The sequence below is a fragment of the Pelodiscus sinensis genome, chromosome 1 (genome assembly GCF_049634645.1).
Source record: "Pelodiscus sinensis isolate JC-2024 chromosome 1, ASM4963464v1, whole genome shotgun sequence".
Classification (NCBI taxonomy): Eukaryota; Metazoa; Chordata; order Testudines; family Trionychidae; genus Pelodiscus; species Pelodiscus sinensis.
This window is the reverse complement of record NC_134711.1, coordinates 320,351,036-320,361,807: the sequence shown is the minus strand read 5'-3', so window position 1 is coordinate 320,361,807 and position 10,772 is coordinate 320,351,036. Positions and strand designations below refer to the sequence as shown.

Sequence of the window (10,772 nt, the reverse complement as noted above, 5' to 3'; positions counted from 1 at the left end):
TCCCTCCTGAATCCCATACCCCATGTCCCTGCGGAAGACCCTTAAAAGTGAGTTGGGGGGGGACAGAAAGTGATAGAGCAGGAGGAGTGGGCAGGGCAGGGCTATGCGGAAGAAGTGGGGCATCGGGGAAGGGACAGGATAGATTTTGGGTTCACTTTCGGAATTTAAGTAGATCTCGGGCATAAAAAGGTCAGGGACGACTCGTGAACAGCGCTGCACTAGGGTTGTAGGGCAAGTGTGTCATGATACTGACCCATGAGTGTGGCCTTGGGGCCCATTCCCTTCCCCTCACTGCAGTCATTGCCTCCTAACTACCAGGGGAAGTGGCGCTTTCCCTGTCCCTTGCAGTCGTCTTCAAGTGAAGACCAAATGCCTTTCCAACGTGTGCTTTGCTCACTACTGCCTGTGACATGCAAGGGGGTCAGATTAGATGATCGAATCATCTTTTAAGGCCTGAAAGTCTGAAAAGCTGCGCAAATCTGAGGGTGGCACTGAGTAGCCTCTGAAGTTTCCATGGGTAGCTTGCTTTGATCCCCAGAACTAACACTGAGTGTGTGTGTGTGGGGGGGGGGGGGGGGTGACACAGGGGTAGCAGCTGAAACATGCAAAGGAGCTGGCCAGGGGCAGGACACTAACTCTGCAGGGCAGAGGTGGGTGTGGCAGTGACATCACAAAGGCCTTTTGCAGCACTTCAGCGTATTGGGTGAAGGAGGTTGGGAAGTGGTGACCTCACAGAGACCATGACAATGGCCAGGCAGGACAGGCTGCAGGGCAGGGGCCATCTCAGAGACCTCCATGGCTTTGCCACAGGGAGTCTCCTTTTTGAGGTCTGCCCTGGAGGACTGAGTGAGAATTCAGGGTCACTTATGTGAGTATGAGGAGGAGCCTCTGTGGAGTTTTTTCGTTTCCCGTGACTAACTGAGCTAGATTACTGACGACACTGTGGAGAAGATAAGTGACTCTGAGAGGTGTGGTACCTTTGCAGCCTGATCCACCTGGTGCTGGCCAAATTGAACACACGGAAAACACTAGGTTAAGGTGGGAGAATTTTTTTCCTGCCTATGCCTTTGTCCCTGTCCCTTAGAGTCAGGGTAGACATTGGGGTTTGACTTTTTTTGTTTTCCCTTTTCCTTGTTTCCCTTGCTCCACTCGCAGGCCTGGTGGGAAGCCCTCACAAAGAGATGGGACAGGAAGAGTACTCTGAGAGTGATCCCGACTGGTGACCTGAGCCAGGCCTGGGCCATCTGTGGGAACTTTCAGACTCCTACCCCTCAGAGTCTCAGTGCTGATTGGCTGAACTGGTGGCTTAAGCACTCCCCCCCCCCTTTCTATTCCATCAGTTTACCTGACAGCTGAAGGAGTTTAAGAAACTCTGGGTCTCCTTCTGCTGGAGCAACAGAGAACCCCTTCCTTGCCTCTGCGTCCTGATGGCCTTTTAGCAGGGCCAGGTGCTGGGTGGATAATCAATTGCTTTACATGGGCTCTTGGCTTTTAAATTACATCCCATAGGGCCCTGAATCCCCTTAAAGGAACCAGTAACTCTGTGACATCTCTGCACTGACTTCATTCATCTGTTTTGGTGCCTGAGTGGCATTTGTCCGGAGGGGAGGCAAACTCTCTTCCCCTTTACCAATAGCCTGACTCTTTGGTTTGATTTCAGTCTGAGTGTTGGTGAGCAGGGGCTTGTTTGCACTGGGAAGTTGAACTGCTTGAGCTCCACTAGCATCACTGAAGAGATACGATCTCCCTTGTACTGGCACCATCGTAACAGCATAATGGTGCTTTATACCAGGCTAGCGAGGGGAATAAGCTCAATCCGTGTGAGGCACTTGGATGACGATACAACTGTGCACACTAAAAGTTGTGCTGGGACAACTAAGTGGGTAGAAAGAAGGAAAGAAAGGCCCCTGCCCAGAGTAGTTCTATAAGGACAAAGAACTGTGTGTAGCCCAGGCCTGTGTCAGGAACCACCAGCATTGAGGTTACATGTACAACCTCCGCCGGGTGCTGCTGTGCATGTGAACATTGCCCCAACCTAGAGAGGCAGTGACACGTTGTCACCCGCGGGATACACCCATTATGCGGGTGTCCCAACTCCCTTCGAAAGCTCTGCAGTCCCTGAGTCAGATATTCCAACCTGAGCACCTGACCCTGACCTGCCTCCCTCCCCACAGCATGTCAGCTTCGGGATCAGGGCCAGAGTGTCCCAGGAGAGCCAGGGCCAAGAGGTGCGGCACAGCCTTGCTCCCATTCACCGTTGCCCTCCCTGAATTTGACCTCTGGGAAGTGACCTCTGACCTCAGCTTTGTGACTTTAAGTGTAGGTGGCCAGCTGTGAGGGGCTGCAGGGCCTGCTGATGTGGGCTCCGAGTGTTCCCCTTGGGGAGGCAGGGCAGGGCAGGGCATGAGAGCGCCTGGAGTCAAGATTTTCCATTCCTGGTTCAGTGGGGAGCAAGTCTGCCTGGAGGACCCTGCCCCTCATCCCTTTGCTCCAAGCTCCCTGGGGGCAGAGAGAATTAACAGTCTAGCTCTAGTTCCTCTCCCCAGCATCTCCGGCAGAGGGACTTGGGGGAGACAGGCTTCTGGTCCAGGGGACACTGGGAGCTGCCAGTAGAAGGCTGATGCTGGGGAGGGGGGGGCCTCTCCTCCACCTCCCATTAAAACTCAGCACATCTCCCCCAGCTGGGGAATCTCAGGGCTCAGCTGAGTCTGCTCATAAGTGACCCAGCCAAGGATGTGAGCCAGCACCCCACGGAGCATATTTACCAGCTTTGCCAGCTGCTGCCAGGCCAGAGAGTAAGGAAACCAGCGGGGAAATGGGACCCAGGACCTCTGTGAGAGGGACACCAGCTGGGTACCGGGGCCCCTGTTGAAACCTGCCCACTCCTCTGAGATGGAGGATGAGTCTTTCTCGCCTTCTCCATCTCCTCAGTTTAGGATCAGATCTCCCTCCCCCACACACACACACACCCAGGGGGATGATCACTGGATGAGGAATGGGGGGGGGGCGTATGGATAGGAGATGGGGATTCCCAGGGGTAGCAGAGCTGCAGCAGGGTTTGATGCTGGGACCCAGCATGAGCCAGGACTGAGCCAGCCTGCCTGCACACTGGCTCCTAAATTGCGTCCAGTGAGGGTTGATGCTGGGCCCCTTGCCCATGAAAAACCTTACTTGTAGAGCCACGGTGGGGGGTGTTGCGTGTAGCCAACAGCATTAACCGATAAGCACCTGCTTATCGGTTAATGGTTTAATTGACTGCACTATTACATCCCTATCAAGGAGTGGGGTACATGGGGTGTAGGACATAGAGTAGGGGGTCCCAGGGGACCTGGAGGTGGGGGAGTTAGCTAAGGATGGGGCCAGGTCATGCCTGGCTCTTTGGGGAGGCACAGCCTGCCCCAGCCTTCCCTACCTGGCGCTCCATACAATTTATGTATCCAATAGGGCCCTTGGGCCGAACGTTTGCCCCCCCCCCCTTTCCCAAGCACTACTCGAGGGCCAGGCAGCTATTGAGGGGTTGCGTGATGCTGTTTATTCCAGTCAGCCATCCCCTAGCAGGTGGGGGAGGGGGAGAGCATGAGCACTGGGTATCACAGGAAGGGGAAAGGTTTGCCTTCCCAAACTGCCAGCCTGGCTTCGCCCACACTCTGCCCCCAGAATGCCTAATGTAGGCCTTACGGGGGGGCTGAATGTTGCTGCCCCCTGCGCCCACCCTCTGTCTGCTCTGGGGCTGGGGAGGTTGGGGATATGTGCCCTCCTTCCTCCCTGTGCTCCGGCGGGCAGGGGAGGATGGGGCACATGCACCCACCCACCCTCCTCCCCCTTCTCTCCCCATGGTAGGGGGAGTGGGAAGGCAGCTTGGCTCCAGGTGGGGGGGAGGCTCCGTGGGGCCTCAGCAGAAAATGTGAGGCTGGGGGCTTGCCTACTTTCACCGACTACACACGCGGAGGAGCTAGAAAATGTAAGCACATTGTGCACTCAGACGTAAAATGCCAGAGAGGCACAGCTAGTTAGAAAAATAAAACCAAATCTAATGCTCTGTGGTAAAAAAAAAAACAAAAACAAAAACAAAAACCCTCTCAAGAGGTGCTGTGTGATGGGGGAGGGGGAAATGTTTAAGCTTTCATGACAAGTCCAGAATGGGGGTGATTTTCTTTCTTAGTGAGTCTCCTCTCATCTGTCTTGCAGCCCATCCCTGTGGTATCTGGGCACTCTTACTACTGTCTCAGGACCCCCAGTCAGACATCTGAAAGAAGGTGTCTCTGTGGAAACAGAAATGACACTGGTAACGACCACATTAGGCAGTGCAGCAGCATTCGCTGGGAAGCAGCAATTTACAAGTCTGCAGCGCTGCACGCACCAGCAGCCCTACAGCTCCTCGCTGATCCTTAACCACCTTCTCCACTTCAGCTGTTGAGGGATGGCCCGAGGGCTCCGGAAATAACTCTTAGGACTAAGGCTCTGAAACCTCAGAGCCATGAGAACCTTCACAAGGTGAGTGCGTTTCCTGCAGAACAGCCTTTTAAGTGCAGCCGCCCTAGGCCACTAAGCAGAAATGATCATGAGAGCGTATTGATTGTTAAAGCGCTTTGTGAAAGACTCTCTACCATATACAGTAGGGATTAGCATGATCTAGTGGTCTGCGGGCAGGTCTGGGGGGCAGGAGTTTCCTAAATCCTGGTGCTTGCACTTGTTTCCATTGTGACCTTGGGTGTCCTGACCAGGGTTTGGGTGCTCAGGTTGAGTGCTCAGAGCAGTGGTGGTCAGAGAGACCAGGGACCACACTGAGGGTCAGAGTCAAGGGCCATGAGGTAAGCTGTAAGTCCAGCCTGTGCCTTCCGAGGTGGTCCTTCTTGATACAGGTTGAACCTCTCTAATCCGGCACTCTCTGGTCCGGCAGCATCCAGCATGATTTTAGTTAGCCGGACGTCCACTTATCATGGGCATGGCCAAGTTTCCCGAGGTCCCATAAAGTTTGTTTACAGCCAGCAGTCCCGGCTCTCAGTGTTCTGTGCTGTTATTTAGCGCTAATTCTACGTAAGCAGTGGAAGTGTTGGTGATGCTGCGAGACAGTATTGACCTCCCGTGGTTTGGCGAATTCTCTCGTCTGGCACCAGTCAAGTCCCAAGGTCTGCTAGACCAGTGAGGTTCAACCTGTATTTATCTTCATAGGATCTATGTGATAATGCATATGATCCTCTCGTAGCTGCTGGGTAGCCGGTCTGTCTGCATCCCTCAAACCCAGCTTCTAGTCCCCGTAGAACTTCACATCAGGCAAATCCCTTAAATTCCCCATTTCCTTGTATGTGTAAAATAGGGCTACATCACAGGAATGCTGATATTTACAGAGTGCTTTGGGTAGAATATTGTAAAATGCTAACTTCACAGCCCTTACTGTCAACATGCAACCACCTCTGTGGCAGAAGATGGCAACCATTATAAATAGGGGCAAGAAGAAAAATTGCTGTCTGCTGAAAGTGGAATGTAGGGTGGTGGGCAAGAATTGTCCACATGGGAATTTAACCCAGACACTGGAGTTGTACTCATGCTTGACAAGGGCGCCCAGGGCTCTTTCATGGCTGCAAATGGGTCAGGACCTTGGCCTGATGTCTCATTGGAAAGACTGAACTTCCGGTACCAAATCAAAGCTTTCCGCATTATTTTTTACAGGCCAGACTGGCATAAGCAGTCACAACCTTCCGTGGAGTCTGCCCCCTGTGAAGCTGACCCGGTATGCTCTATGGTAAACACCTCAACGCACCTTTGTTCCTTGCATCCTGCTCCTAGGGGTTTTTCCTGAACACAGAATGCTGCTAAAAATTATGCTAGGACCCAGCCGGGTCAGTTTCTGAATTCAGACTCCGCCTGTAGTGGCTGCATGTCCAGATTAGCTTCCTCCCTTACCACAGAGCCCCCAAGGGCCTTATCCACCCTCCCTGTCTGAGAGGGGATAAAACTGAAATAGGTAGGAGCACAATTCTGTCTTGTGAAAATTTCAGGGTTTGGACTTTTGCTTTTTTGTTCTGTGTGGGTATGTCTGCACAGCAGAGTGATTTTGAAATAACAGCCGTTATTTCGAATTAACTTTCCTAGCGTCTACACAGCCAAATCGCTATTTTGAAATTACTTCGAAATAGTGGAGCACTTATTTAGAATTTGGTAAACTTCATTCCATGAGGAATAACGCCAAATTCAAAATAGGTATTTTGAAATGAGTGCTGTGTTGAAATAGGGGGCCTCCAGACTTCCCAGGGTGCCCTGCTGGCCACTCCAATCTCAACCAAGAACGCTCCTCTCCCTCCCCCCTCCCCGGAGCCCTTAAAGGGGTAGACTCTGGCCACAGTGCCTGTGCCAGCTCCAAGCCTGCCAGCCCAGAGCCAGCAGTGGCCACCGGGGCCCCTGACCCAGTGACCCCAAATCATGAGCCAGCAAGCCACTGGCAGCCTGCCCTCCACCGCTCCCCAGGAGCAGTCTGCCAGCTCCCAGGAGCCTGACAGGGTCTGAAGAAGGCAGGCGCCTTCCTGGTCCAGGGTGGAGATCATGGACCTTATTCAGGTTTGGGGGGGATGCCTCCAACATCCATGATCTCCACACTAGATGAAGGAACGCGGCCATCTAGGGCAGGATAGCTGCCAGCCTGGCCACCAAAGGCCACATGCGAACCCAGGAGCAGGTTAGCATGAAAATCAAGTTGGTCCGGTGAGACCCCCCCCCCGCCCAACCCTGATCCCTGAGCTTCTCCTCCCCCTTCTTCTCCTTGCTTCCCCCTTTCAGCTCCCTCCTCCCAGGTTACCGCCTCTTCTCCTCTCTCCCACCTCCTTTCCCCAGTCTCACCAGAGTTTCATTCCCTCCCCCCCCCCCGAGATTTGTTAAATAAAGAGAGTTTGTGTTTATGAAAATACATGTATTTTATTTTACATCAGGAAGGGGGGTTAGGGAGAGGTAAGTGGAAGGACGTGAGGGAGGAATGAGGCACAAGCCCCCAGTGGGGCAGACCAGGGAGGCTCTTAGTGCTCCTCAGGGTGGAAGCTCTCCCGCAGAGCCTCCTGGATACTGACAGCCCCTTGATGGACCTCCCGGATGGCAGCCTGCAGAAAGTGCAGCCAGGCTCACAGCAACGCATCCACAAGCAGCATGAGAGTGCCCTGGGGCAGCTCTGGCTCCATGTTGCAGAGTGCTGTGGTGTCCCGAGTGAGGGCAACCAGAACATGCAGAGACAAAATGCTTTGCTGTTCCTCATCGAGGTGGACAAGCAAGCAGGGAAACCTGAGAACTGGCTGTCCGTGGGGGGTCCCTTTAAGCACAGGCCTCAGACAGCCTCAGGCAGCAGCCACACAAAGTAACTCCTGACCTGATGCCCTGCCAGACCTGGTTCTGGTCGGCCTTAAATGTGATTCAGTGTCCACTCAGTGTGGACGCGCTATTTCGAAATAGCAAAACGCTATTTCAAAATGCATTTTGTGTGTAGATGCGTTATTTTGAAATAACTCATTTCGAATTAACTATTTTGAAATAACACTGTAGTGTAGATGTAACCTGTGAGAATGAAAACGTGACCTTGCCAACGCTTTTGTGCGGTGAGAGCAGGAACCTCTGCCTAGAGTTTGATGGGGAGGACAACAGCCTCGGAGATGAGACTCAGTGTTTTTCTTCCTGGTGCACAGCGTTCCTAGTCCCCACAATTCAGAACAGGGACTTGAACCCAGGTTAGGACAGGTGCCTAACCTCTGGGTTATGGAGGCGCACACACACGTGCACCCTGCTCCACAAAATGTGTGTCCAAACCAACATGATTCTGCACAGCACTTCAGCTCTCCAAGAACAGCTTTTCTTGGACTGGAAAGAAGTTTTTGTACTGTGTGTGTTTGGTTTTTTTTGACCATCTCTCTTAAAACCAGCCCAGCCCGTGGTCTACAATGACTCTGTCTTGGCGAGGTAGAAACAGTGATTCTCTGCCATGTCTGATTGGTTCTGTAGATGTGGCCACTCTTTCGTCCACAGAGCCCTTTACAAAGGTGGTTCTTGCACTCCCCATTCTACAGATGGCAAAATCAAGGCACTGAGCGGCAAAGGGTCACAGAGGGGAGTGCATGACAGAGGTGGGGTGAGATGAGTGACTCCCAGGACAACACAGACTGCCCAAATTGATCCGTAATAACCAGCTCCAACTGTGCTGGCCAGTCCTCCCTGCATTGTCCTATTGTGACTGAGCTCTCCTGAGCAGCACAGTGAAGTGAGTGACATTAGACCACCCACTGGTGTGATGCTGGCAACAGCATCTCCGGCCTCTGGGCAACGTGTGTGGCGGGGCCCAGATCCATGCTCCTAGAAGGGGTGGGGCCTCAGGTGGAAGGGACGGGACTGAAGCAGCCAGCACCATCTGGATGATGTGTCGACCAGGGCGCGCGGTGCAGGCTCTGGAGTGCACCACCCAATGCTCCGGCAGTGATTATAAAGGGCCCTGTGATTGTTGCTGCTGGTGGCCAGGAGCCTTGGGCCCTTAGAATCACTGAGCCCTAGAGCAATTGCTCTCTTCCCCCCACTCCATTGGCAGTCCAGACCATCGGCCTTGCCTGAAGCGTTGTGAGCTGGCTGGCACCATGGAAAGCTGCTTCCTGGCGAGGGCTGACTTTCAAAGAAGATGAGTTGGAAAGGAGGAGCCCAAGGGGCTGTGGAGCCGTGCCCAAGGCTACATACAGCCCTGCTCTGGGCAGGGTGTCTTGGCGACTAGCCATTTGCCGAGGAAGGATCTCAGGTTGCAGAGCTGGGTTGTAAAGCCTGCAGAGAACAATGTGTGGGGCAGGCAGAGCAGGGAGAGAGAGTCCCCCTGTGCCAACGCGAGCACGGCGTGCACAGCAGGGAGCCGAGCAGAAAGACAGCCCGTGGCAGCAACGTGTCACATGACGAGAGGGAGCGACACTTCCCTGGACAAGGGGCGCAAGGCATGGCGAAGAGCAGTGGGGGCAGCGGGCTGTCCAGGAGCGGGTCGGAGTGTCTGGGGAAAGTCTGGCTGCTGCTTCGTCCTTGCTCCCAGCTGTGTTGGGCAGTGCTGAACTCCAGTGAAATCACCCCCTCGACCTGAGAGCAATGGTGTAGAAACCCAAAGAATTATACTCCCCCATTGAACTAGTCGGGGGTGGGAGGGCGAAGAGGACTCCTCTCCCTCCTCCTCCCCCCTGCAGCTCTCCCGTGTATCCAGCCCGCTGGGCTCCTTGCTGTCCGAGACAGAACATCAGAAATGACTGCCCGTCGCAGGGAGCCATAGCCTGTAATACCTCTGAGGCTGGTATAGGGGGCTCTGTCTGTGAGGTGGAGTGTTTTCCATATAAGGGCATGTAAATTAATAATCTTCCCCTGCTCGCTCCACCCATTGCAGTAACAGATCAGCCAGTGGGCTGACTGGTGCTCAGGCCTGCTACTCCACCCACTGCAGCAAAAACCAACCTATGGGGTGATAAGTTCACAGGCAATAAAACAGGCAGGCAGCCCCTCTCTCACTGGGGATTCGCATTGAGTGAACGCCTGGCCTGATCACCCAGACGCCTTGCACCCCCCGCTCTTGAGTCTTACTGAGCGTACTCCGAGTTGGTCGACCCGAGTGGAGACAGTTTATGAGCGTGTGACCGGTACTTGTGTTCCTGCTGTCTCCAGAACTGGTATAACACCCCCCCCCCCCACCATCATCCCTATCCTAATTGATTTTTTAGTTGTCCTTATTGCTTGCCAAGTGACAGTGGCTAAAAAGTTACTAAGTTAGTTTATAAATAGTTGTGGTTTAGGTTTTTTACTGTTTCCTTGTATAAAGTTGTGTAAATAGTCAGCCCTATGGATAATACCAGTGTTAATTCAACTGTTCCTAACCCCTGGGCAGTTATTGGGAATTATTGTGATTTAGAAAAGCCTCAGGGAATTGTTTTGTGTTGTCTGGCAATCTGTTTAATTTTTATTCTGATGATTGTCTGGCGCCATCAAAATAAAATCAGTTTGTACTTTTTGAAACCCCCAGTTGTGGTCTCATCCTTTCCGGCATCCCTTCGAACCTCGTGTATTACGGGGACTGACATGGCGTCACGAACAGGATGCCGGAACCCCGGAGACCATGACAACTCTGATAGTTGCCCCTGGGCTAAAACTGAGACCCCAGGTTCTGAGGAGGATCAGTTTAATCATTTGCAATACCACCTCCTCTGTACTCGACAGCGCGAAGGGGCCCCTAACACTTTTGACTGGGTCTGTGTCATAGGACACGGCCATGATTGTAGGACCTACACCATTCCTTTGGGGTTGAGCGATGTGGGCTGCTTGCTAACTTGCCATCCCACCTTCAGGGCCACCCCGGCTGATAATAGCCTTCAACCGTGTCTCACTCAAGTGGGTGAGACAGCCCCTAATACAAACCCTCTTAGCCTCTGGAAAGAGGTGAACAGGGTAATTAAACTCTGTGGGGTAGCCCCCTCCATCTTGGCCCCCGAGCCAAGAGCCCCACATGGATCACCTGCACACCACCTGTTAATAGGATTGGTCCAAAGGTTAGATGGGATAAAAAAGGTTAAAAAACTACGCCCTGATTCTTATAAATCAGAGGATGTTCTGGCTGCCATCTGCAATACCCTAGCAGCAGCCCTTGATAAAGTTACCGTCTACCATGGGGCTGTTACAAATTGCGCCCGTGGGGTGGCGCACTCGCAGTCAGAGGGAGAACCGGAGTTTTCCCCTCAGGCGCCAAAGACGCCTCCTTTAGAGACACAACTTCCTCCCCCATACCAAGGCTC

The 10,772-nt window shown here is 53.2% G+C and overlaps 1 long non-coding RNA gene across 1 annotated transcript; it reads left to right on the top strand.

Moving 5' to 3' along the window:
* Positions 1–775: 775 nt before the first annotated feature.
* Positions 776–6,843, top strand: LOC142827176 (uncharacterized). The gene is made up of 3 exons (XR_012901650.1): positions 776–868; positions 4,189–4,494; positions 5,671–6,843. It is a non-coding gene; the product is annotated as an uncharacterized LOC142827176 (long non-coding RNA).
* Positions 6,844–10,772: the final 3,929 nt, after the last annotated feature.